The sequence below is a fragment of the Rousettus aegyptiacus genome, unplaced genomic scaffold (genome assembly GCF_014176215.1).
Source record: "Rousettus aegyptiacus isolate mRouAeg1 unplaced genomic scaffold, mRouAeg1.p scaffold_m13_p_2, whole genome shotgun sequence".
NCBI lineage: Eukaryota > Metazoa > Chordata > Mammalia > Chiroptera > Pteropodidae > Rousettus > Rousettus aegyptiacus.
The window spans coordinates 135,921,904-135,947,627 of NW_023416295.1; the positions used below are offsets into that span (position 1 = coordinate 135,921,904).

A 25,724-nucleotide genomic window follows, 5' to 3' on the forward strand; every position below is an offset into this window, starting at 1 on the left:
TAGCTCAGCTGGGGTTTCCAACCCCTCCTAAATTCCCAGACAGATTAAAGGAAATCACCACCATGTGATGAAACTTCAACATGATAAAAATACCTGTAGGAAAAAGGTCACATCAAGGTCTAGCTCCTTGAATCCCATCTAAGATAGGAGACTGAGCAAAATTCCAAAAGGCCTCTTCTGTAAAAAATGTTTTGCCTCTGAAGCTCTCCTTCAGCCTGGACACCAAAGACGGCATTTAGAAGGCTCCTGAGTAGTGTCTCCTGAGTTAAAGAAAATGAATATTGCCAATCACCAAAGATGGAGATATTTATATATTGGAATAGATGGGCATTGGAAAAAATACTAATTCACCCAACTGGCATATAGTTGGGTGAATTATATGCCAGTTGGGCAACAAGGGCCACGTCCGTGCATAATAGTCGCCTTATGAGCTTAGCTGATTCAGCTTTCCAATCTGACTTCTTGAGGTGTTAAAGGTGAGAGAAAGGACACAAGTTCCTTGGCCTACTAATTATTTTCCAGAAAAATAAATGGGTATAATGTTGGATGACATCTTTAAGAATAATTAATATTTGTAGCTTTACCACCTGCTTTCATATGTATTATTTCAATTTAGCTCAATGCACCCGTTTTACAATTTTCAGGAAACTAAGGCTCAGAGTAGGTAAGTGACTCACTCAACATCACGCAGCTAGAAAATAATATAACAAGACTCACACCCAGACACAACTGATTTCACATTCCATTCTTGTGATTCCATACATCATGCTACTTCCCAGCACCTTCTCCAATCAAGCAATGAAAAAGAGAGAGGGAAAAGAGGTCTATCTTACCTGAGAGGCTGCCCCCATCCTTTCTACCATACTTGCAGGAAGAAGAAATTTCCCAGCTTTCCATTTATTATCATCTCCATAGAAGAGCTTTACAATGTAATCCAATGATCTTCCTATATATTCTCCCCACTCTTTCTCGTTCACATAGCAAATGCTGTTTTCTGAGAGTTACTGTTAAATTATTTTCTATTGCTATATCTTATCTATTTCATAACGTTATACTCCAAAATTAAACTACTTACATCCCTTATTATTATTAATCTTTATCTCTAAACTTAGATCAAATTGAGAAAGGAACATTTTGAATTGTGTCCATGTAGTAATTTTATTTTGAAAAATAACTCTTTAATATTTATTTACATATATGTGAAAGAATTCAATTTGGAGAAGAGTGTGTGTGTGTGTGTGTGTGTGTGTGTGTGTGCGCGCGCGCGTGCGTGTGTGGAAAGAGAAAGAGAGAGGCAAGTCAAGCTACTTTCAAGATACAAAAAGACTTCAGACTACAACTATAAAATCCAAAGTTCGAAGTGAAAAATCAGCTGTTTGTTTTTAATCAGAGTGGTAATGACAAAACTTTGACATGCCAAATATCGCAGATAATTGTTTAAGAATTTACCATTACAGTGTATATTTATTTAGAATATTTTTTTCATTTAAAGTTATATTTAAATCTTTAAAGTATGTTCTAACTTTCCTCTGGTGCCAAATTATGATATAAATATGTGCAATTACAGGCAATAGCAGAGCCACAGATTGTAATTGTTACTGGTAATGACAGCTTCATAATCTTTGACATAATAATAATTTTTGTGACTTCTATAGTAATATTTATGTTCAAAGCATTAGCTAATTAATGCTTTTTAAAAATCCTCACAAACCATATGAACAAACAAATTAGTCTGTTCTATTGACATTTTATATACTTTCCATTAACTGATTAACGTCTATTTACAAAACTTGAATAACAACTGAGAAATCATCCAACATAAATGTAAAATCCAAAGATTATCTTTTTTGGCTTTAGGAAGACAACCTCTTTGTTTATTATTCTTTGCTTAAATTGCTTCTTATTTGTGGAGTGTACTATCCAGACCCATTCTTCATCCTCCTGATTATCTGAGTGATAGGTGAATTTGCCTTAGCCACATAGGACATTAGCTAGTAGTCCAACTACTCACAAATCCACATTCCCACAAAATGTGCTCTATGGGTTAAGAGAATAAGAAGTCTTTCTATCATCTCTTGATAAATTCAAAATGCCTCTCTCACGTTCCCCTTCCTCCTTTATTTGTAGGAATATGATAATTATTATTTATTAAGCACTTATTATCTACCAAACTGTTCTAAAGTTTCAATGTATATTTTAGTTCATTTCATAATTATAAAAACCATGTGAGGTAGGTATTATCAAGATCTTTATCCTTGTTATGATATCATCATCATTATAAAATAAATTAAAAATATTGAGGGTCAAGAGTTTAATTAAGTTGCAAAAGATGAGACAGAGCAAGGAAAAAGCCAGTTCCACCTGATTACACAGCCCACTATCCCAACAAGTACACCAATGATTCTCAAACTTTGTCAGGCCTCCGAACCACAGATAAAATCATAGATTCCTGGACCTTGCCCTACAGTTTTGATTCAAGAGGTGTGGGGAGGATCCCCAGAATTTTCATTTCTAATAAGTTCCCGGGTGATGCAGATGCCGCTCAGAAACAACACTTTGAGAACCACTGCAGTACACTAACTGTTGCTAAAAAAAATTGATCCTTCCATAGATGGTCCTGTCAATAAATAATTTGAAATAAGAATGTTTATTTGTTTCAGTGGATATTAGCCAATGTTCTTCTGTGGCAGGAGGGTGAGAACAGGTGCTGATATTCAAATGGGCATGTTTTATCGCAAAAAAAAAAAAAAAAAAAAATACCAGTTTTATGTAAGAGGTTTCTATTTTTTATTTTACTATTTTTTTTTTTTTTAGAGAGAATCTCCTGTCCTCATTTATCATATCCATAGGGGAGACATTCCCCCAAATTCATGTCATTCTTATTCTTTCTCTAAGACTCTCCCGATGATGAGAACATCACCACCGATGTATTCATTTTCTGAATCCCACCTTTGGAACTCCCAGTCCAGGTCCATCGCTGAGGATGCACAGCTTGTACACAAAAGTAGCAACAACAAAGATGCCGCTACCCTCTCACAAACCTGCAGTGGCTTTTCCCTGTCAGTTAACATGAGTTTGCTCTTCATCCCATAGGTTTGAGAATTGAGCTCACAATTTATTTCTATGATAAATTTGCTTATGCTAAAAACTATGCCAAGTCAAAGCTTGGAACAAGATTTTATGGGCCAAGTAGTAAACTCCATAAAATCAGGGTTTAAAATGGAAAATGTTATTCAGACTAATTATGGGTCATGCAATTGGGCATTACTATAGCAGCTTTGCTTAAATGTTATCCCAAATGAGGACATCGGAAGAACATATGTGCCACAGACACAGCCCAAATTCTTGGTCAGCAATGGAACAAACCTGCAGTGGCAAAGGGGTGTGACTGCCACTGACATCCCTGTGGCAATTTCCTCATTAGACAGCCATGTAGTGAGCCTTCTCGAGCTGTAGACAAAGGACAAAGGAAAATGGTCTTTAGTTTTTAAAGTGTGGCACAGAGGACAGGAAAAATGGGAAAAAGCAATAATTCCTAAATAAAGAAAAAGTCTGGTGGGAAATCTTTTCAAAACCCATGTTGAATAAAAATAAATTTGCTATGCATTCAAGAGCTGAAAAGAATTTCTGAGATATAAACAAATTAAATGTATGAAAACTGTTTACTATAATGGCTACAATTGATATAATTGTAATGATGGGCTATTATTTTTGCTCAGCTTCATTTCAATTGAAATAATAGCTTCATGAACAAATCTTGAAGTCCAAGATGACTGATTACTTTATGTTCTGAGAGATGAAATGAGTTCTAAATGGAAAGCATTCTTTTCTTTGCTCAAAATGTATGAATGAGATATTTATGATAAATCTTGATATTCATAAAAAAAAATAGTCTATGTTTCCTAAGTAAACTTATTTTCATTTTATGGTATTATTAAAAGGCTGAATTGAACATGGAGGAAGGAAAAAATGCTTTAACGGCCAAGGTAAAATCATGATGTTCAAAGTATATCATACAAAAAAAATTTTTTAAAGCTTTAAGGCATTTCACTCACCAAGTATATATTAGCCAACTTTTTTTCTATATCTGTTTTATAAAAAGAAATACTATGGACTTCACCTTTCATTGCATACCTTAATAACATAAAAAAAAAAATACCAAAACAAAATGAAATTAATATATGTACTTGAAAAAATGAAATTAAAGTTATTTAAAATATATTATATATTATATTATGATATAATCTATATTAAGCATATATTATATATATATATATATACTTAATAGAAAATAGGAACAGCATCCAGAAATACGGCACAATCTAGCACCAACTCAAATGTTGCTGATAATACATTTAGCGTTCGGCTAGAGTGTTGGTTTGCAAACTCAGGAGTGAAATCTGAAACTGGCCTCCATACATGGAGGACAAGGAGAGACAGAAGAAAATGGGAGACTACTACAGATTTGTGACTTCCATACCTTTGTGTGAGGGGTCAGGGCACTTCAGTGTCAATCACTACGACAACCTCTCCTTGGTTCTTCTCAATTTCCCAGGGAGTCCACCTCTTAGTGTCCTAGCCAGGCTTTGTTACAAGCCCTCAGACCCTAATCCTCTGCAGTTGTGCTCTCCTAGCTGTATAAGACAGTACACTAAGTTCTCCGATGTACCATCCTGCTCTTCCACCTTGTCTGCTAGGACTGAAGCTAGCTGAGTAGTGGACAACTGCACATCCTTCTCTAATCTCGGCTTTTCTTCCAACTTTCTAACTCAAGTTTCGGCCTCTAGGTGGGCATAGGTGGCCAGCCAACTGCCAACAGTAGACGCTAGCCCACTGCAGCAGTCATTCCTTTCTCTTTGCTAATATTGCACTATGTGCAGTTCCTCAAACTTTTCCCATTTTCCCATTTAGAAAAAAAAAAGTGCAGCTCACTGCCAGCTTTCATTTAACATCAGGCGTAGGAATGCTACATTTTCTAGAATTTGACATTTTCAGCCATCCAACTACTAAAAACTGAATGCTATAAATAGAATGATGTCATTTATTTCCAAGGACTATCAATATAGTAGAGCAATGCAAAAATAATAATAAAAGTGAAATATTTCATGACAAACTTTGGGAGTAAAGTTAGGGCTGCCTTCCACAAGTTACCTTGGGATAAATGCTGCAGCTGCAAGTGCCACTGGTGAGTGTCCTCAAGGCAAAGAGGAAAAGGGTTAAAGCAGCTGGTGTTTTGGGGACGTCCTTGTACTTACATCACCCACAAATTCCTAACATACGGGCTACCTCTCCCCACATAGAAGACAAAGGCCAACTTGGGAATTCCCCAATGGGTGCCCTCTTTCCTAGGACCTATTACTACTGTCTCCGAGCTGACTTGCCATTGTTGATGAAGTCTGAAACTGGCCCCCTATACACAGAGGGCAAGGAGAAACTGAAGAAAAAGGCACACTCCAGATTGGTAGTGGCAGTTTTCATAAGCAAAGGAACTTAAGAGGCTTCTCTTGGGTGACAGGCAAGATGAGCAGATTACTTTCTGTGCTCACTGGAATCTTACAAGTTTATACCAGGGCCTGAACTGGGTTCCATCACATACGCCACCCAGATGGTCTCAAAAACACCTTCCTCTATTACTCAGCCATAAGAAGAGATGAAATACTGCCATTTGCAACATAGATGGACCTTAAAATAATCATATTAAGTAAAATGAGCCAGACAGAAAAGGTTGAAAATCACATGATATCACTTATATGTGGGATATAAACCTGAAAGCAACAAATGAACAGGACAAACAGAGACTCATGGACATGGACAATGGATTAGTGGTTACCGTAGGGGAGAGGGAAAAAATTTAAAAATAAAATGTTTAAAAAATAAAAAATGAAAAATAAACACCTTCCTCTCTCAAGGTTACATCCTTGAAAAGGCTCCACTATGGAAATGGTGGGCGGAAGTACATTCCAAAGACAAGAGGGGAGGTAAGGATACTCCAATTGCTGAAGTCCAGCTTGAGGGTCAACCAGCGGTCATGTCCTCTCAATAACCTCCTCCAACATAGAGTCTAAACTTGAACTTTAAGAAAATTAATTCTGATTCCATTAATTTTGTAAAAGCAAATTAATCTTTTGAGGGAGGAGAATCTATTTTTTCATTTTTATATAAAGATATTGATAAGATAAAGGAAAGTACTATCAAAATGTAAGAAGCCTATGAGCTGAGAGAATTGTTGTCACCTCAATCTTATACCTGAGAGCACTAGATATGCTACAAATTTATTTTTTTAAATAAATAAGTGTGATCACTTTTTAAATAAATAAGTGTGATCACTACTAGGTGTCAGACATTATGCAAGATGAATAATACACAGTCCTTACCCTTAAGAAATGTACAGTCTAGTAAAGGGATAGAGTGACATACACAAATAGAAGAAATGAAGTGATAGACGTCTACTCTCCTATTCCTTCCTACCTAATATAGTCACTTATTTAGAGTTACTTAAAGACCGAAGTCATCTTGTACTGTGGGAATAGACCATGACCTGGACCCTGGCTAAGCCAGATTTTGCTTCAGTATTTGGTTCACACAATAATACAATGATCAATTAAACCTTGACTGACTTTTTTTATCTACCTATATTTCAGATTGTGTACCTGCCTTCTTGTATGAATTGTCCCTAACCCTCTGGGAAGATCATCTGAGTTCCCAATTCCATGGTCTAGGTGTGTAACTGACTTTCCTAAACCAGTCATCTGCCTAGTAAGTCCCTTTCTCCAGCACCACCCACAAGCTTAACATAAGTAGCACATTTTAGAGTTAAAAACACATGTAGCCATAGAGAAAGATAGTTATTCTCAGTTCATGAAAATCAGGCTAATTTTGATACTGTCTATTAGAAGTTTGAAGACATACAGTACCCACAGACAAATGAAGTAGCAGATTAACCAAATACATACATTGAATATGTACAGTAAAAGTTGCTGAGAAGACCACCTATATCCAAAGGCTACCTTCCAACATAGCTAAGGGCACTAAGCATGTACTTTATTTCCCATTAGAGTAACGTGTTTTGACCCTGTCTTAAGAGACCACCTGCCTAACATGAATGCAGACCATTTACTCAGAGCATTAGACTATTAGAGAAAAAAAAAAAAAAACTTTTGAGAAATGGAGTTAAACAAAATGCATTGCCTAGCCAGCTCCAGCTTCACATATGCCTGTCTACACAAGCAGTGCTTTTCTTAAAACCACCCTGTGTGAGGTTTTAAGCTTCCCTGCTGAGTTCTCAGACCCCTGAGAATTGAAACAACAGGCTTCCCGCTGTTCCACAAGCTGAACTGATGCCCAGCAATGGCCATACTTAATGGTTAATGATTCATAGAGAGACTATGGCCAACCTTGTTGCAGGTTTCCTGGGGTCAATTATGGGGAATCCACACAAGATCACCCAGAAAAATCCTTGGGATAATTTTGGTGATATTCAGGGTCATCTCCATCGACTTTAGTATAATTATAGGTTATTTAAGCTCCAAAGACTCATTCCACATGTGTTAAAAGCGTAAACTATAGGCAGCATTGTTAAACTGAAGACCACCTGCCAGAAAGACCATTTAATTTTAGAACCCAGGGTGGTCTCCATATGCAGATTTCATAGTTTTACATTATGAGTAACAAAAGGTTAAATACATTGTGCCAGGTGGTAAGTGAAGAGTTAGCTTGTTGAGTAAAAGTAGAGTCAAGAAGAAAATTATGGCCTTTCACAGACTTATTTAGGAAAGAAACTTCAACTAATGTATAATAGCAAAAGAGAGCAGAAAAAAAGCCTATCATCAGAAATCAGAGTTGCTGTTGAGCTAAATTGGTGGTGGGGCAGTAAAAGTACTAGAGCAATAAGTATGGCAGGACTTCCATATTCAAAGGCTACTGATTGAAGAGTTGAGAACAAATTCTGCCAAGTAATGCTTTTGACAATTCTTTCAGGCACTAGCAACCAATGGAATGCCACAGAAATGCACAGGTAAATGCTTAACAGGCTGTAACCCTTAAAGACAAAGTTAAATATGGCTGTGAATACATACACACAACCACAAGCCATTACAAATAAAGTAAAATTAATAACAAGCAAATGGAGAGGGGGCTATCTGCTGGTGGTCCTCTAGAATCTGGAATGTGTGTACCCATGAAAAAAAGAATTTCACTAGGTCCTTAACAAGGCTGCTTTTCCTGGTTTCTTTCTTCAGTTATCAAAGCTTACATAAAACTTCCACCAAAGGAATTAAAGAAATAATTCCTGCCAGGTTGCCAGCAAAGAAAGAGCAGAATTTTCCATTACAGGTTGCTAGGAGGTATGTTTATCATTGCTCCTTTATGCATGCTGCATGTGGGCTCTGTAATGAGCATATGGTAAAAAAACAAAAATTTCATCATGGCTGAGATATCATGCTAACTTGGCCCAACACATTAGGTTTTATAGCTGATCTTTGCACATTGTTAACAAATACTGTGAGATCCAAGAACCCTGCTTTTAAACAGCTGTGAGAATTCATTGACTTCTAATATCCCATCCTAAAAAGCAAGAATGGTTAATGAGATTCAATCTGAGCACTTTCTGAAAACTTAATTTTGAAGTTATGGGCCCTAGTAAAGCTATATTAGCACCTAGTCGATACACTATCTAAATTTTACTTTTGACAGTTGAAATTGTACATTTTACTTTCAACCCAGGACCAGGTGACTTATTTTGGTAAATTGATGTTTTCAAAGAGTTTTAAAACTTACCATAACCTTTTTGTTTCATTTGGGGTGTTCTTTGTTCAGCATTAATTGGCTAATAAAACTCAATCTCTTGAATTTACCTTTTAAAAATGGCCCTATTTTCTGAAAGAAGTGAAGAACCACTATTAAATGCTTACGGCACAGTGTCCCATAGACATAATTCTGACTTTTATTCTCTCTAGAAACAATCATAAAAAAAATAAAAAGGTTTTGCACAACAAGGTGGTATTAGATACATAAGTACATTTTAAAAATTGAGAAAACATCGGACAAGCCCAAATTGAGGGATATTAACAAAATAACTAATCAGTCCTTTTCAAAAATGTCAAGGTCATGAAAGACAAGAAAAGACTCTTCAGATCGGAGAAGACTAGAAAAAGTAGCTAAATAAATGGACATAGGACCCTGGGTATAATCCTGAAACTGGAAAAGTTGTTAGTGGAAAAGTAAGTGAAATGTAAATAAGCTCTAAAGCTTAGTTAATAGTATTATTCTGATATTAATTTTCTGGTTTTGATGGATGTACCATGGTTATGTAAGATGTGACAGAGGAAGCTGTGTGAGAGGTATATAGGAACTGTGTACAATTTTTGCAACTTTTTTAAATAATTCAACAATTAGTTCAAATAAAAGGTTTTTTAAGTTTCAAAAAGAAAACAGAAAACAACACCCTAAATTGCCTGCAAAGTACATCTTAATGATCAAAGTCCCAAATGATGTGAGGCATGAGGCATATAGTAGAGTCCATGAAACCAGTAATGCTATTGGCGGTTCCTGTTTCTGAAGCATCCTCATCCGGAAGCTTGACTACGGAAAGATCTGCTTCCAAGCTTGTACTACTGATGTCCCTATTTTCTTGCTATCTGCTTTTATGTTGGATAGAAACTGGGAAAATATTTTTGGCTCTTGAAAAAAAATATTCCTCAAAGGAACTACTTTTCTTCAATTAAATTTATTGGAGTAACACTGGTTACTAACATTATATAAGTTTTGGATACACAATTCTATCGTATATCATCTGTATATTGCATTGTGTGCTCACCACTCAGAGTTTAGTCTTTATCTGTCACCATGTATTTGACCCCCTTTACCCTCTTCATACTCCCCTCAGACGCTTTCCCCTCTGGTAACCACAATACTGTTTGTGTCTATGAGTTTTTGTTTCAGAAACAAAAATTTTTGAAAGTCTGAATTTTGTTTTCTTTTTTAGAAATGCAAGGAATTATAGCTCACATAAACTTTAAATTAGAGCCTATATCTGAATTTATGTATGTTAATCTGTTTCCTTTTTAAACATCCAATCCATTTTTATGTGTAAAATAATTCTGTTTTCTGTTAGTGCTGCTATTGTTTACATGTGTATACTCATTGCTACTATAATAGGAAGTTGTTTTCTTCATCATGCAGTAAGCACCCAATTCCACATTGCTATGAAGAAATAGGCTAGACTCCCAAGAGTCTAATAATATATAGGACATACAGGAAATACACAGCAGAATAAAATTGTAAAATCGTTATGTGAACTGATATAATGAGTACTTTCAATTACATGAGGTCGAGGATAAAAGCATTTTAAGTTGAGAGGCAAAGAAGGTGCACAAGAGGGTTAGATATATTCTATTTTCTTATTCTGGAACGCATGTGCCTACTCTTTACCGCCTGACCGCAACCCCTACAATAAAACTATTCATCTTTCAGATTTCAGTTTGTCCTTTTCCTGAACACTTCCGCTACTCTAATTCTAGGTTAATTGCTCCTCCTAAGTATCCATACTTGTCCTATCATAGCACTTATCACATTGTATTGCAATTATCTATTTCCAAATATTTTTTTCCAAATTTTCCAAAAATATAGGCTACAAAAAGTTTCCAATGATGGGGGTGGTTGAGGGGAGTCTCTATCTTATTTTCCATTACATGCTCAGCACCTAGCGCAATATCTGGCATTTAGTAGACACGTTATTATTATTATTGTTGTTATTATTATTATTATTTAGGCAAGGCAACATTTGGTTGACCTCACAGATTGCAAGGACCTTGTCAGCTTACGATACCTTATATTTTTATTTTTTATGCCTACAGCACTTGGTCTTCTTAGGTGGTCTCCAAACCAAGCACTAACTAGGCCCAACCCTGCTGAGCTTCTGAGATCAGGGGTATCAGGCTTGTTCAGGGTGGCATGGCCATAGCCACACACAAATTAAATGTAAGTTAAATAATTGAGCCTGGTGCCTGAGAATCCCATGACCTGATAGACCTGAAAGAAAATAATTCATTCTTTGATACAGAAGGGGTTCCAGAAATCACCACTAGCAGTGTTCTATTCAATTAACACATTCAATTTAAATCATTTCAGCAAATATTCATTGAGTACCCTCCACTTGTACTAGGCAATAGAGTTCCACAGAAGTGGTCTGGGACCCTCCATGTTGCTGGTAACATCATATCTCCACCTTGCCTTTATGGAAGTTTTGACAGTCCCTTGTGCTCCCTTGAGATCATCCCTCCCCCAGAAGACATAAGTTACCCAGTGACCTCACACCTTCTCAGTAATAACTAGGACAGTAACCTGATTGCTTACCTATGTCTAAACGATTTTAAAACTAACTCCATCCTGCCTCACAGCTCTGTCACCATCAGAATTCCAACATCACCCACTGCCACCAAACTCCAGTTCGGCCACCTACTTCCAAGGTTACATCCTTCATTTTAACTCAAACGATTGAAACCCCTCTAAAATCAATTTCAATCGTCCTCCTCTGACAACTATCTCCTAACCTCCTACTTCATTTATGCTGTCATCCCCATTCTAGGAAGCTTTCAAACATATGGCGATTTCCAGGCTATTAGTATCTTGACACAGTGTATCACCTCTCCTATCTTCTGCTGTGATTTAGAACCTAAAATGAAGCTTCAACATTATGTATTACTTTGACATGTGGGGACAATTAGGAGAGCTTCAAATGGCCTAGTTGCAAGTTGTCCTCTTCACTCTACTGCCACAGATGAGGTGCTAGCCAAATAACTTTCCTTACCATGGGGACCAGGAACAGTTCCTGCTTAATCCTGAACAGCAGGTTTTAGTTCCCTGCAAGCCAACAAAATTATTTAAATGAGCTAATCACATCCCCCAGCAGAAAGCAGAGGGCACCTCATCCTCTTGTTACTACTACAAAACCTGCTTTCAGCACCACTGGTTGTTTACTCTAAGTACAACCCCTATGTGGCTCTACATGGCAACGGGTGTCCTCCCTCTCCTGGCTGTGAGTATATATGACTAATAAACTGCTATTAATCTCATCTGTCCAGTGTTGAGTATCATGTGTGCAACCATCATAACCCTAGGGCAGGAATTCCTCCCTCACTAATGGGGTGAAGAGGAGACAATCAAAACAGTAGTACTTATAATCCATCCTAGATTCCATGATTCATCGTTACAATCATCATGTAACAAAGACTTTTAACTTCCTTGCCCCTCATTTCCATCATCATACTTTTGTAGAAAGCACAATTGGTTAAACCCAACTATCTTTTCTACCTCTGTAGTCAGAACTCTTTATTGAAGAAAATAACACAACCAATATTCCCTGAGCTACCTTTAAAGTCATGACCACAAATTTTAAATGAACACTCATCACCACCTGCAATTCTTACATATTCACTTAGTAATTTCCCACATTTGTATCTTGCCATCCCGTCTTCCCCGCCCCATCCCCTACTCAATACATTACAACCATACTAACCATCTTTTTGTTCCTTGAACTCATTGAAAGTGTTGCCACTTCTGAGTCTTTATCCTAGCTGTTTTCTATACCTGGAATGCTCTTCCTGAGAATATTTGAAAAATATAACTATCAGCAATAATAATTTGGTTCAAATGTTACCTCCTCTGAGAGATCCACCCTAATCACACCAGCTGTACAAGACTCCTACATACCAGTTCACTCTACACCATTATCCTGTTTTGTTGTTTTCAAAGAACTATCTAAAATTATCTGTTTTTTACTTTTTTATAGTATGGGAGCTAGACATTTTTCACCATTTTATTCTATCTAAAACAATTCCAGGTACATAATAGGTACTTAATAAGTATTTGTTGAATTATAATTAGGAATCAATTTTCACATAAAAGAGAAATACAATGAGACTACTATTTCACATGACATCATGGCAATACCAGAACTCTAATTTTATCTTTTACAGTGGACTTTCTCTTATAATTTTTAATCATTTACAAACCAAGAGAAGTTCTTCATTTAAGCAGCGTCCATCAGAATCACTAATCATTTATGTCCCCTTAATAGTTATAAATCTCCTAGACTCTCTGTACATTATTGATGGCAAAAGCCTAATCAAGAATTTAAATCTAGACTTTAATCAGTATCAATAAATTCATATATGTCCTATACCTTCAATCATGTTTATTATACTGATTCGTCTTAATGATGAGTGACATATTTTCAATAAGAGGAAATAACTAAAGTTTTCTAATATAAATTCCTTTCATTTAAGATTTTGGTCTCAAGTGTTACCTGGAACCAACATGCTCACCTCCTTATATTCCTTATATAACTATGAAGTGGTTAAACTTATATCCACACTACTAGATTCCATTATATTCCACTCAAATTCTTGACATATAATTAAATGTAAGGGAAACTTTGTGGCAGGAAACAGTATTTAAAACCATTTAATTTCATAAATACTTTATGGTGCAAGGCACTGTGCCAGGTGCTGCAGGGGATTCAAAGAAGAGTAAAGTGCAGCACCTGCTCTCAAAGCACAGCCTTCAGAAGCACTGCTTTGGGAGATAAAGGGCATCATTGAAAAAAGAATTTCATTTGGGTTATCCAATCAATGGAAAACACCAAGTTTGATTTAAAAGCTATGTATCTGATGACAGAAACTTGTAACAGCCAAAGGTTAAATGTAGCTTGACACCCATAATTTACTAACCGAAATTATCTTGTCTTTTTATATTTTCTTTCAAATAACTTCAGGGGAATAATATCTGGCTTGGTTTTAGATCCTTGCTAACTCTGAAAATTGTTCTGTAGCATTTATAAATTATTCTAATGTTATTTTTCTACCTTATGTTATCCAAGAGAGATGGTGATATAAATATAACCAAGTAAAGTCAATTTATTCAAGAAGACTTGGTCCAGACCTTAGATGAATCCAATAATTCAAGTCACCTTTGGGAGCCAGTTACCAGCAGATCATAGTTGACAGGTTGGTGTCACGTCAAATTCCTCCAAAAGCTCAGCAGCTATTAATAGCTAAAAGCATTTTGTAAACATTCTTTAAATATTTTGTTTAAGGAAAAAATGAAGACAATGAGTGAAGAGAGAATGATTTTTTAGAGAATTAGGTCAGGGAACCCACAACAAGGAAAAATCCATTGCTTTGAATATGTGATGAAATATCCTCCATAAATTTTATATATTTGTCAAGAATGATTTATTGTACACATCAACTAGGTCTTTGGTCCATGGATTCTACAAGGCACTTTGTGTTGGACATATGGTCCTGCTTATGGAAAGTAAGGAGAATGGTAGGACCCACTGGCCCACCAACAATGCAAATTTTAACTCTAAAATACTTTAAAGAATTAAGGTAGAGGGCATGTGTTACTTTGCACAACATAGGTGTTTACTTAAATATATATATATATATATATATATATATATATATATATATTCTTAATGGGAGTGTAAATATCAAAGGAATTAAGGAGGAGCGGGATAGATCTTTTTCAATGAGAAAGGGGTTTACTTCTTTCATTCTCTGTTGCCCACATATAAATTTCTAGAGCTGTGACACCAGAGGAAGTGTCCAAAAAAGTCAGCAATTAGAATAGCAAGTAGATTTCATCTCTGATGCTAAAATATTGCCAGTAGCTGCTTGAAACAATGTGCTAAGAAACACACATGCCATTACTTGCTATTGCAGAACTGGGCATAGGGCTCTCCTTAACTCACATAATTTTTAAATCAAGTCAACATTTAATAACAGAAAACACCTTGTCACCTTGCTCTCACCAAGTTGGAGGAACTTTCTGAGGACTATAGTCTCATTCTGGTCTTCCCTTCTCTCTTTTCTGCTTATATATTCCCTATTTATCAATTAAAGCTCAACCCAAACTCCAACTTCTTCAAATCCTTCCTCACGATTCCAGCCTTCACACATCGTTCTCTACTCACAAACTTTATTACATATACAGTATATGTTACATAAGTTAGACATCAAATTGTTTTCTAGAAAAAGTCAAAACTTCAGTAAAATGACAAGGGTTTATATTTCTTTTGCTACACATTTCAGGGCCCGATACCCCACTGTTAGTCACACAATATGTGCTTTGTAAATGCTCGATCTTGTATTGAAAGGCTGCGAATGCCAAGCTATTGGCAAATGCTCTCAGAATTATCAAGGTCCAGTTTATCTTAATATAGTCATCCATAAAGCAACCTATAGACAAGCTACAATAAAAATAGTAACATGGCCTCTCTTCTTAAAGAAGTTGATTTGTCAAAGTAAAGATAAAGCAAAGCAATCTCACTTTTAAGTTAGAAACATATTTTCCAAATGATGTCAAAGGCTTTGTTACAGAATCATCTTTTCCACTGCCACTTTTGGTGTCACAGAGACTCCCCAAGGCCTAGTGATTGCATTCCTTGTGATAAGGTTTGGTCCTGACTATCCTCTGCTGTTACTGATGGATGTAAACAAGACTTGCCTGAGGGCTCCAATAATTTGGACATTAGGACTCAGGTGTATATTCTGAACAGGGAGGAGGCAAGTTCTCCTTCGGACTGGAATTCAATGCACAATGTGGGTAATAATATCTATCCCATAGGGCTTCTTAGAGGCTTTATGGTGATGGGTGGTGATGGCCCTTCATTGGGACCTGAATATCATTGGGTAGAGCTCTCAAAAAATTGTTAGTATTGCTATCATTATAATCCTGATTTACTTGTCCATCTTCGACCTCAGTATTGATGTCCTAGGAATCCAATTTTGTTCTTAACGATTTTTATTCAGGAACTTTTCTCGTCTTTGCCATTCCTTACCCCTTATAAATCCTTCTCCAGGTAATTTTATGCCCATTCTACCAGCTGTCCAAGGCTGAGATGGTGGAATATAATTATCATGACTGACCTTTTCCCAATAAGTTGGTTCATATCTAACAGAGACCACTGTCAAATCATGTAAAAATTTCACATCCTTATTTTTCCTTCTTTATGGAAAGCTGCTTTTGGGTCTCCCTGTGCCTTTTAAAAACCACATAACTTTGAAACAAAGAACTAAAAAACAAAAACAATGTCATGAGCTATTTGTTGCTATTCTGGTAAAAGATCAGTAGAATGAGGATAGAATTTAAAATCAATAGATGAAATAAGGTAATGAGGCTTGGAAAGTATCTATTGATACCAATTATCAATATTCTTTCATGTTCTCCTCCCCACTCATTTTCCTTTTCTCATTTCCATAGACAATTAAGAAATAAAAAATGAAAAATTAGTGTTTTCTAATTTGAAAAAGAAAAGGAGTTACATTAGGGAGTTATATTATGACAAGGAGTGAAAATATCCTGAGGCATTATTTTCTCTTTCTAGAATATCATCGTTTCTTATCCAGATACTCTGTCAAAAAAGACATTTTTTTTTTCCTTGTGCCTGACTTCTGTCTCAATCCATGTGTCACTTAAGGGTGAAGGGACATTTATACATTTATTCAAGGCCCACTTTATGTCTAATTTCAATAGTAAGAGTAACTTTTCCTGATGCCATATAGAGAATAGATCTTTGACCTAAAAAAAAAAAAAATGAAAATTTTTAATCTCAACTATTAAGTCAAATTGAATTTTAATCCTCATGATTTAGTCTTCTTTCTAAGACTTTTGTAGTCCTCGTATACTTCCTAGATTGCCCTACTTTGTCTCTCCTTGTTCTTTTTATTTACCTAATACTTTAAGGCAGTGGTCCCTAAACTTCTTGGCACCAGGGACTGGTGCTCCTATAAGAATCTAATGTCTGATGATCTGAGGTAGGGCTGAGGCAGTGGTGCTAGCACTGGGGGGAGGCTGCAAATACAGATGAAGCTTCCCTCACTTGTCTGCCACTCACCTCCTGCTGTGCGGCCCAGTTCCTAACAGGCCATGGTCCAGGACTTGCCTCCAACTCCGGGAGTTGGGGACCCTTGCACATAATGTTATGAGTTTCAGTTAAATATAAGATGTACTCTCAATAAATGTTTTTTTAATTATTATATTGAATTTGGCCTTGTCCAGAGAAACAAATAAACATAATTTGTAAGTTGTAATTTACTTAATCAACTTCATTGATGCTTACTTCATTGTTTCTCCTTAGCTCCTTTCACCATTCAATTGCATCCAGCAAGAATTTATCCAGCACCTACTTTATACTTCAACATATGTAAAGGAAAAGTAAAACGTAATTCTTAACTATTAGAAACAAATAGTTTATTGGTATTTATTTAGTTTCTACCATGCACAGAGCACTATATTAAAGTATGTTCACATATTTACAGTTATATAACAATACATAACAGAATATTAGGGTTTAAGAGAAATTACTTTGGATTCTGTTCTATCTATGTTCAATAACAGTCATCAGCCACTTTGCCTGCCATGCTCAATATCCAGTTCTAATTTTCTAATTCAACTAGTTCCGTTCATGTTCTGTGAAAGACAAAGCCCTACTTTACAGCATAACCCTTCCTGCCCCAACAAGAACTGCTTGGATCAATTATGGATACTTGATTAATAGAGGCAATCCATAGTTTAGGAGGGGCCAATTATTCTCAGTAACTGATAACAATATATATTATCTCTGAATAACAACAATAAGAAAAGAAATACAGAGTGATAATTATAAAGGCAATTACCACATTCCCTGACTCTACAGAGGTCTGTCATGCTTTCAAAAACTTACAATTCCCAATCTGTTCTCCTTTATTCTGGTAAGTGCTGCTCTTCATGAGGCAGAAATTGGCTTTATTTTCCTTTCTTACCTCAAAAGTAGAATCTCTGTGAAAGATGGAAGTGAACATTTGTTGTTTGGACTGCCTTGCATTCATTCTATTTCCTTTGGTTACTGAATATTCTTTCCCTTGGAGGAGTTACTTACTTCTGGACACTGTCTGAGGAGCAGGCAAATGACTCAAGCTAAGCCAGTCGTGTACTCATGGAAATTTGAATACCAAACAGAGGAATGAGATTAAAAAAAAAAAAAGTCTCTATTTCAGCAGCAGCATCTTGACAAAATTTTCAGGTAGTTTTTGCAACTTCACTCCAGAAATACTCCTACTAGTTTTTTGAGCCCCCTACTAATACCATCTTAATAAATTCATTTTACTACTGAAGTTCACAAGAGTCTGTTCCTGTTGCTTGCAATAAGGAATGTTGTATCAGAGCAAGCTAACTCTCCATCAAGTATCTGTGCTCGAAAACTCAAAAACTGTTTCTGGGAGATGCTGCCAGCCAGGATTCCATTTCCAAGTGCCCTGCCACCCTTATATGATCATGTGACTAGTTCTCATTGTAGAACATAAATGTCAGTGATTTGGGTCATTTCCAGACCCAATTGGTTATGAAGTAGGTGTGGTTTCTCCACCCTCTCTTTCTTCCTGTGTAAGTAGAGTAAATTTTGACACCCAGGGAAACTTGGATGTCATTTGCTGGACACAGTACATCCTCCATCAGCATAGGTCCCTGAATAACTGTGGACCAGTGTACCACATCCCCTGACCCCCATGACCCTAATACCTCTACCACCTCTTGCACATTATGAAAAATTACAATTGCATTAAGCCATGGAGATTTCGAATTTTATCTATTATAGCAGCTGGCGGTACTTTATTACAAGCCTAGCCAATACAAACGAAAATGTGAAAGTATTTTTATTAGCATTTCGAAGACTCCGAAACAACTGGGGAAAGCCTATTTGGCAGGGGCAAGAGTCATCTGAAACGTCTTCCAATGATCCAGCTGTCAGGATGCCAGAGACTGACCCTCTCATTCTCCCTGTCCCCACGCCTTACCATCAAAAAATGACATTTTCTCTCTCCTCAGCAAGAAGCTGCTCAATGTGTATACTGTCCAGGATGAATTAAGTTCTGAGGTTAGTGTTGCCTCATTAATTACATCATGAAGATATCTTAACACTTCTGCCTTCTTCCTAGTTCTTTTGGAGCCTTCAGAGGGACTCTGAGCCAGAAGGATGCAGGTTGGACAGACCCAAACAAAAAAGCAAAAGCAAGCAATATGTCCTCTGAGAGAAAGAGCTTGGAAAGAGTCTGGAGAGTTATGGTTTCTATTAGTGTATATAATCATTCCTGCCTAAGTCTAAGAACTTTAAGATATAGTCTTCAAAAGTTCTAAGTTTTCCACACCTGACTACATTATTAAGTGAAATTTTACCCTCATTTTTTGCCTGTAATTCTTTCAATAATAATAAATTATCATACAGTAATTTATAGCTTTATGGGGTGTGTGTGTGTGTGTGTGTGTGTGTGTGTGTGTACAGGATAAAAGTGAATAAGAAACGCTCATATAAAGACTTTTAAGTATTGTCTGGAAATCTGGTCAGTAACTCTCCCTCAGCCTGACCCTCAGGCAGCCCTGGACCCCACTGCTTGCACATTTTGGAGGATGTCTGAAGAAAAAATGGGTTCTGGATTAGCACAACCCAATTTGAACCATAGCTATACCACTAGTCATAGATAAATACGTAACCTCTTTGGGACTACTTCCCTAGCTGAAAAATGGAGCGGCCTCCCCCAACAAAGATTAAGAAGGAAGCACCAAAATTCAGAAGTGAAAAGTTATACTGCTCTGGAAGTCATAGCTATGCAGGGCTCAGAATCAGGGTGCCCCACCTCCCCTCATTTAATGTGTCTGTGTAATCATTGCCCTAAACTTCTGTCCTTTGACCAACTTTAGCTGAGGAAGGAATCAAAACTGGAAGTCTACATCTCCCAGTTTTCTCAACTATAAAGCAAGGAAAAAATATACCCCTGGCTGGCTCATTGTGCTCACTGTATCTAAGGCACTTAGTGCAGAGCCAAGAAATATGCATATATAGTGCACTCTCAGTACTGGAGCAATTGTAAATATTATGATTTGCCTGAAGCCAGGCAACATCTTCATCAGGTCTTAATGCAAGTGATGTCATACATCTGACATGATTTTTCACTGTCTTATGTACTCCAGTTTCATCTGTCAACTCTAATACCTCAGCGTCTTGTGGGGTTCTTTGATAACTTAATTGTAGGGATGACTAAAACAGTTCCATTATCTTCTCTCCAGAGAGTACCCTGAAAAGTACTCTCTTGTAAGCTGAAATTAACCAAGTCAACCTCCCATAGATTGCTGGTATAACCACTTCATGATCATAATTGTTCTCTCTCAAGTGTCGTTTACCTTTACAAAATTCTTTGCAAATATCTTTCTCTTTGGAGTATGATAATCTATGCTAGACTTGTTATTTTTGCACTTCTTTTTCCTGCCTTTTCCATAATGTAGACCTGAACTATTTACAATCGATGCTATATTTCAATATTAGGAATTAGCAAGTTTCGTGTGTGTGTGTGTGTGTGTGTGTGTGTTTCATTTCTATCAGTGTGGAAAATGGTATTTGCAAAATTCTTGTGAAGTTGGTATTTAGCATTAAGATATTTTGGGAAAGGATTATTAATATAAAAAAGTAAAGGCATTTACATTAACTATGTATGATTATATGTTTGATTTTGTATAGGTCTTAAGGTACCAGGTTCTTCAAAGAGCCTGAGAAATATTATCTGATGAAAACTTTGATGATTTTGAGGAAAATTGCACATTTTAAGAACAAGATGTAAATTCTTGTCCCCTGGATGCCATGTCTCCTTTTAAGCCACCTTGTCAAGACCCATTTATAACCTTCTTACAGAGTTCATGACTCTTTGTTCTTACTTAGAGATTTCCTACCCATTAAAGACCATAAATTAAAGCGCACCAAGATAACCATTGGAGAAACATACTTCCACTATGAAAACTTCTTGGATAATACCCAGTATATTTGTTTCCAATTCTTATAAAGAGTTCTTTTCTTTCTCTAAAACCTCAAAGCCCCACTTCACCTAATTGGTCAGTGCCCCATACATTTTTCATTTTCTAACACAAATCTCCTTTGAAGTGATAAGATTAAAAATCACATACACATTTTCTCCTTCAATCTAAAAAGTTACAGTTCTGTGTGAAATTTAATATTATATTAAGTTTTAACACAAATCATCACCAAGCTGTGAAATCAATACTTTGAAAGGGCCAAGGTTTAACCCTACAGAATTTACTTTGAATTTAAGTTACAAACCTCAGAAGAAAAACATATTAAAAGACTGATATAACATATATATGCTGTTTTGTCTGACCATTTGTGCCTTATCTCTATCAATAGGATGTGGAGAAGTGCCTAGAGGAAGGGAAAAAAGGAAAGAAGGAAAGAGGGAAGGAATTGAGAGAAGGAGTAAAGAGAAAGAAAAAAGAGAAGAAAAGGAGAAAAGGGAAGGAAGGGTAAAAAGGAAGAGTGGGAGAAAAGGAAGGAGGTAAAGAGATGAAGATAATTGTCTAAATTGCCAGAAGGTTGACTCGTTTCTCCCTTCACTCATTTCAGTGCTGCTCAGTGCCTTGGAGCCCACAGGGTAATATTCCTCTAGGGGAAATTCCACAGCAGAGCAGTCACTTCTGAATCTCCACATTTTGGAGAAGAAGAATTGAAATATTTTTTTTATTTAAAAAAAAAAATATGTTGTGGGAGTCCACAAGTCTATTTTTCCTCTACCTATATGGAATATGATTCTCCTGCCTAAATTGGAGATTTTAACTGTTGTGATTCAACAATATTAAATGTAAGAAACTAGCCATACTATACTCTGGAGTTGAACAGTCAGTATTCTACCATTCTTGTGCTTTTGTCTACATACGTGATCTAGATTTAAATTACACTTACAGAGTAGAATTCAATTAAACAAAATCTTCGTTTGTCCGGGTTGTGATAATAGCATAATAAACTCAATTTCCATAAATCAGGTAAGAAAATAAGTCTTATAACTTAACCATTCTACTGCATGCAGAAATCATGTAAGTGGTTAGGTTGAATTTTTTACTTTTGAGCTTGTAACACAGCCCTTGTAATTCTGCCTCAAGTACCTTGTTCCAAAGTGTAAACATAGTGAGGACATGTACCTTTCTTCATGGAGAAGACTAGCTGCTATGCCACTGAATTGCACTTCTCCACACCCTTAGAAGGGGAACAGAGTCCCTGTAAATCTGCTGATGTTGGTTATCAGGGTGTAGAGGGAAGGATTTGTTGAGAAGTCACTGACTTTTCCGTTTCTACTTGCCAGGCTGACTAATCCAACGAATTCCTCTCCTTCAAATGCATTCCTTGTGTTGCCTGGACTTTTAAAAGTCACTGGATATTAATATGTTTGGCTCTATTTTTCTGGCAAAATAGACTCTCTGAGCTATACTCCAGAAGAAACCTTTTTTTTTTTTCTTGCCTTCTGGCAGTCTGAGAATAGGTTAAATCAACTCATACATTTTTTAAAAGTCAATGTTCAACTAATATACTGAGATTCTGATTTTCAGAGCTGCAGCAAAAGATGTACTGATTTTTTTTAATTAAAAAGAGGTAATTTTCCCTTGCATTTTAAGAAAATTCTTTCAAAATACAGTTCAAGCAAAATTTCGGATATTTTACTTTAGCTTTCAACTATATTACTTAATAAGAAATAGAGTTTAAGAGCCTCACTGAAGCAAAGAATTAATTTTAAATGGGAAGAGAAAGGTTACAGTAATCTGAAGACATACATAGATTCTGTAAACATCAATAATTGCAAATAACAAGAGTCAGTGCTATTTTAATCACTAAAAAAGGTATTCGTGCAATATCTGCAAAATTAGTAACCTTTTTTCTGTTCCATCTAAAGCCCAGCATCGTGTCTACTGCTTTCCTCCTACTATATATTTTCTATCTGTTTTCTGGGTTATGGATGCCAATATTCTCCAAACAGAAGGAACTACATCTTCAATCTGATCAAATATTAGTAGAGCCTTGCCTCCAAGCTGGGCAGAGAATGCAGGAAGTGGGAGCTACAGTGGCTCTGGCTAGATTGCTATAGGCATCTCTGGGGTTAGAACAGAAAATTCAGTGATGACATAGAGTCAGGCACACAAGTAACCATCCTCCCATGGACATTTCAGTCTAAAACCACCGTATACCTTGGGCCAAAGAAGCCAGAGAAGGTGTTTAATCCTCTCCTAGTTGGGATAAAAAGTGAAACAATAACCCAAGGAGGCAGCGGTGCAAGGCTCGCTTCGCCTTCCTTGTCCTCATTCTGAGAAGGTCTAAGAGTATCTTTTCATTCCAGGATGCTGTTTGTGTGTTGGTTTGGTTTGGTTTTTTGCCCTAGATCAGTTGCCCAGTTTCATGACTTGGCTTGAAACTGCTCTGCTTTCAACATCCAGCCCCATTTCATCTGGTTTCCCTTTTGCCTTGATGTCACTTTCTCTAAAAAGTCTTCCTGATTTTCTTAAACTAGACTACGTACCCCATACAGTGCTCCCAAGTGTCCTATCACACTATCTTTCAATACCTGCCTGGCGTATCCTTGAGGACTGAGACCTGGGCTGGCAAGAGGGGAGGAGACTAGAGGAGAAGTGCTTGATATAAAGCTCTGAGCAAAAGAATAAATCACAACTTTGCATCCTCATTTTCTCCCACTCTTCTCTCATTATTCAATCCTTGTCTTTCTCAACTACCTTCATGATGGCAAATGCAAGAGAGTCATAGAGAAAAAAAATTGCTAGATTTGGTTTCAGAAATCCCAGAAGTCCTAACGCTATTATTGTACTATTTGTACTACCTTGGACTCAGTTTCCCCTTCAACATTTTTTATATTTTTTTCTGTAAAGGTAAAAACATAATTACTAGAAAACAGCTTATAAACTTTAAAGTGTCATTTAAATGTAAAATACTGTTAGAATTATTATTTTCCCATTTCCACCAATTGAGTATAACACCTGCCGTGGTTAGAGAAAAATTAGCACCAAAAATCTGTAGCTATGACATTAATCCCACTAAATATACTGATCAAACACATAGTTATAGATGGAAAAGAACATGAGTTCGTGCCACAAATATTTGGACATCTGAAATCCAATTCAAGAATTAAGAATGTAGCTCACCTCCCCTGGGCCTAAGGTCACAGTCCTTAGTGCCAAACTCAAAGCTCTCTAGATTCTAAACTTACCTATTAGTCATGATTATACTTTTATTGCTGCCCACAGAAACACTTTGCCTTCTCTGGCCCACACATATTGTTCCTGTGTCCCTCCACATTCACTGCCCTTCCCCTATCTAGTACCACTAACTTCAAGTATACATTTTCTTTGTGATAAGCTTCTTTCATCAAGTCACACATGAAGTCTATTCACCGTAGAGAGCATAATCATATAATTATCCATTCATTCCATAAGCATATGCTGGCCTCTAACTATGTGCAAAGCACTGCTCCTGATATAGAGAATACCAAAATGAATGAGACCTGTTCCTTCCTCAGAAAGTCTTATTATATTCAAGGAGGGAAGATACAGACTAAACAAAAAACTGTTATTTGATGTTGGCAGGGAAAAGAAAAAGTATTCTAAAGAGGTTCGATCAATGCATTATGGCAGCATGAGAGAAGGAGTGACAGTTTCTAATCAGGGCAACTAGGGAAGACTTCACAGAGTGAGTTAATTTGAGCTAGGCCTTAAGGAAGAGAAAGAAAGAGAGATCTAGTTATCTTGGCAAAAGGAAAATATGAGCAGAGGAACAGGGTCTATTTGAAGAAACATGAGTGATTTAGCATAGGGCATGTGGAAGGATGATGTAGAATTTTAACCTGGAAAAGTTAAACTGAAGTGAAACAGAAGTTTCTTGTGGCCATGCGATATGTGCAATTGTTACACTCAGACAAGGTAAACATTGCCCCCAAAGTAAACTGAAGAGATAATAAATGAACATTCATCCTTCCAGTGAGGATATATGGAACGACTACTGTTGGGACTGTGGCAGAGACTGGAAATGCAGCAGGAAGCATGGAAGAGGCTGTACCCTTAAGGAGATCACCAGCCTGGTAAGGAGATTGACTGACCGATAGGTAGTGACAACACAACGCGGCAGTGGAAATACAGAGTGCTAGCCTGGGGAGAGGGTAGTGGGGGTACATACGTGTAGTCCAGACATTAGGCTCCACGAGAGAAGGGCTAATGTGTCTCGTTCACCTCTTTGCCTCTAGTAAAAAGAAAAAGACTGATTAATAATAAGTATTTGATAAATGTGTTGATGGAGTAAAATAATTAATTTGTTAATATGGTATTAAGTTCCACCTATATCTCTAATCGTAAGAATGAATAGGGACAGTCTGCTGAGTTAGTAAGAAGGTAGCCTATTGAAAACATTCAGAAACACAGACAAAAGTGACTTCTCATTCCAATTTTTAAAATTTTTATTTACCCACACGAATTTACTCTTGTAATTAGCTAAACCTCCATTGTTGCCAATGTGCCCAATTCAATGAATTTTATTCTGTAAAACACAGATCCTAGCACTGGATTTGATACAAAGTAGGTACTCAATAAAAATGTAGTAGACAAATGGTGGGTGGATAGATGAATGAATAGATAGATGAAAGACTGAGTAAGTGAGTGTCATTCTCCTGCAAAGAGTCTAGATCTATTAGAGTACCTCTTCATAATGTTACCTCGCTAATGTATTTTTCTAGTCCATTGACATGACTGGAAAAATGTCAACACAATTTGACCATTTTTAAAAAAGACATATAAATGTTTATGATGTAGATCCTTGTCCAAGAATTACTACTCTCATTAAAAAAAAAAAAGAGCAAAAA

The 25,724-nt window shown here is 36.5% G+C and overlaps 1 long non-coding RNA gene across 1 annotated transcript; it reads right to left on the reverse strand.

The window, feature by feature from the left end:
• Positions 1 to 25,110, reverse strand: LOC118613825. Its single transcript, XR_004955933.1, has 3 exons — positions 25,046 to 25,110; positions 3,367 to 3,450; positions 1 to 260 (listed from the first exon to the last, which is right to left on the reverse strand). It is a non-coding gene; the product is annotated as an uncharacterized LOC118613825 (long non-coding RNA).
• Between the last annotated feature and the right edge of the window lie 614 nt (positions 25,111 to 25,724).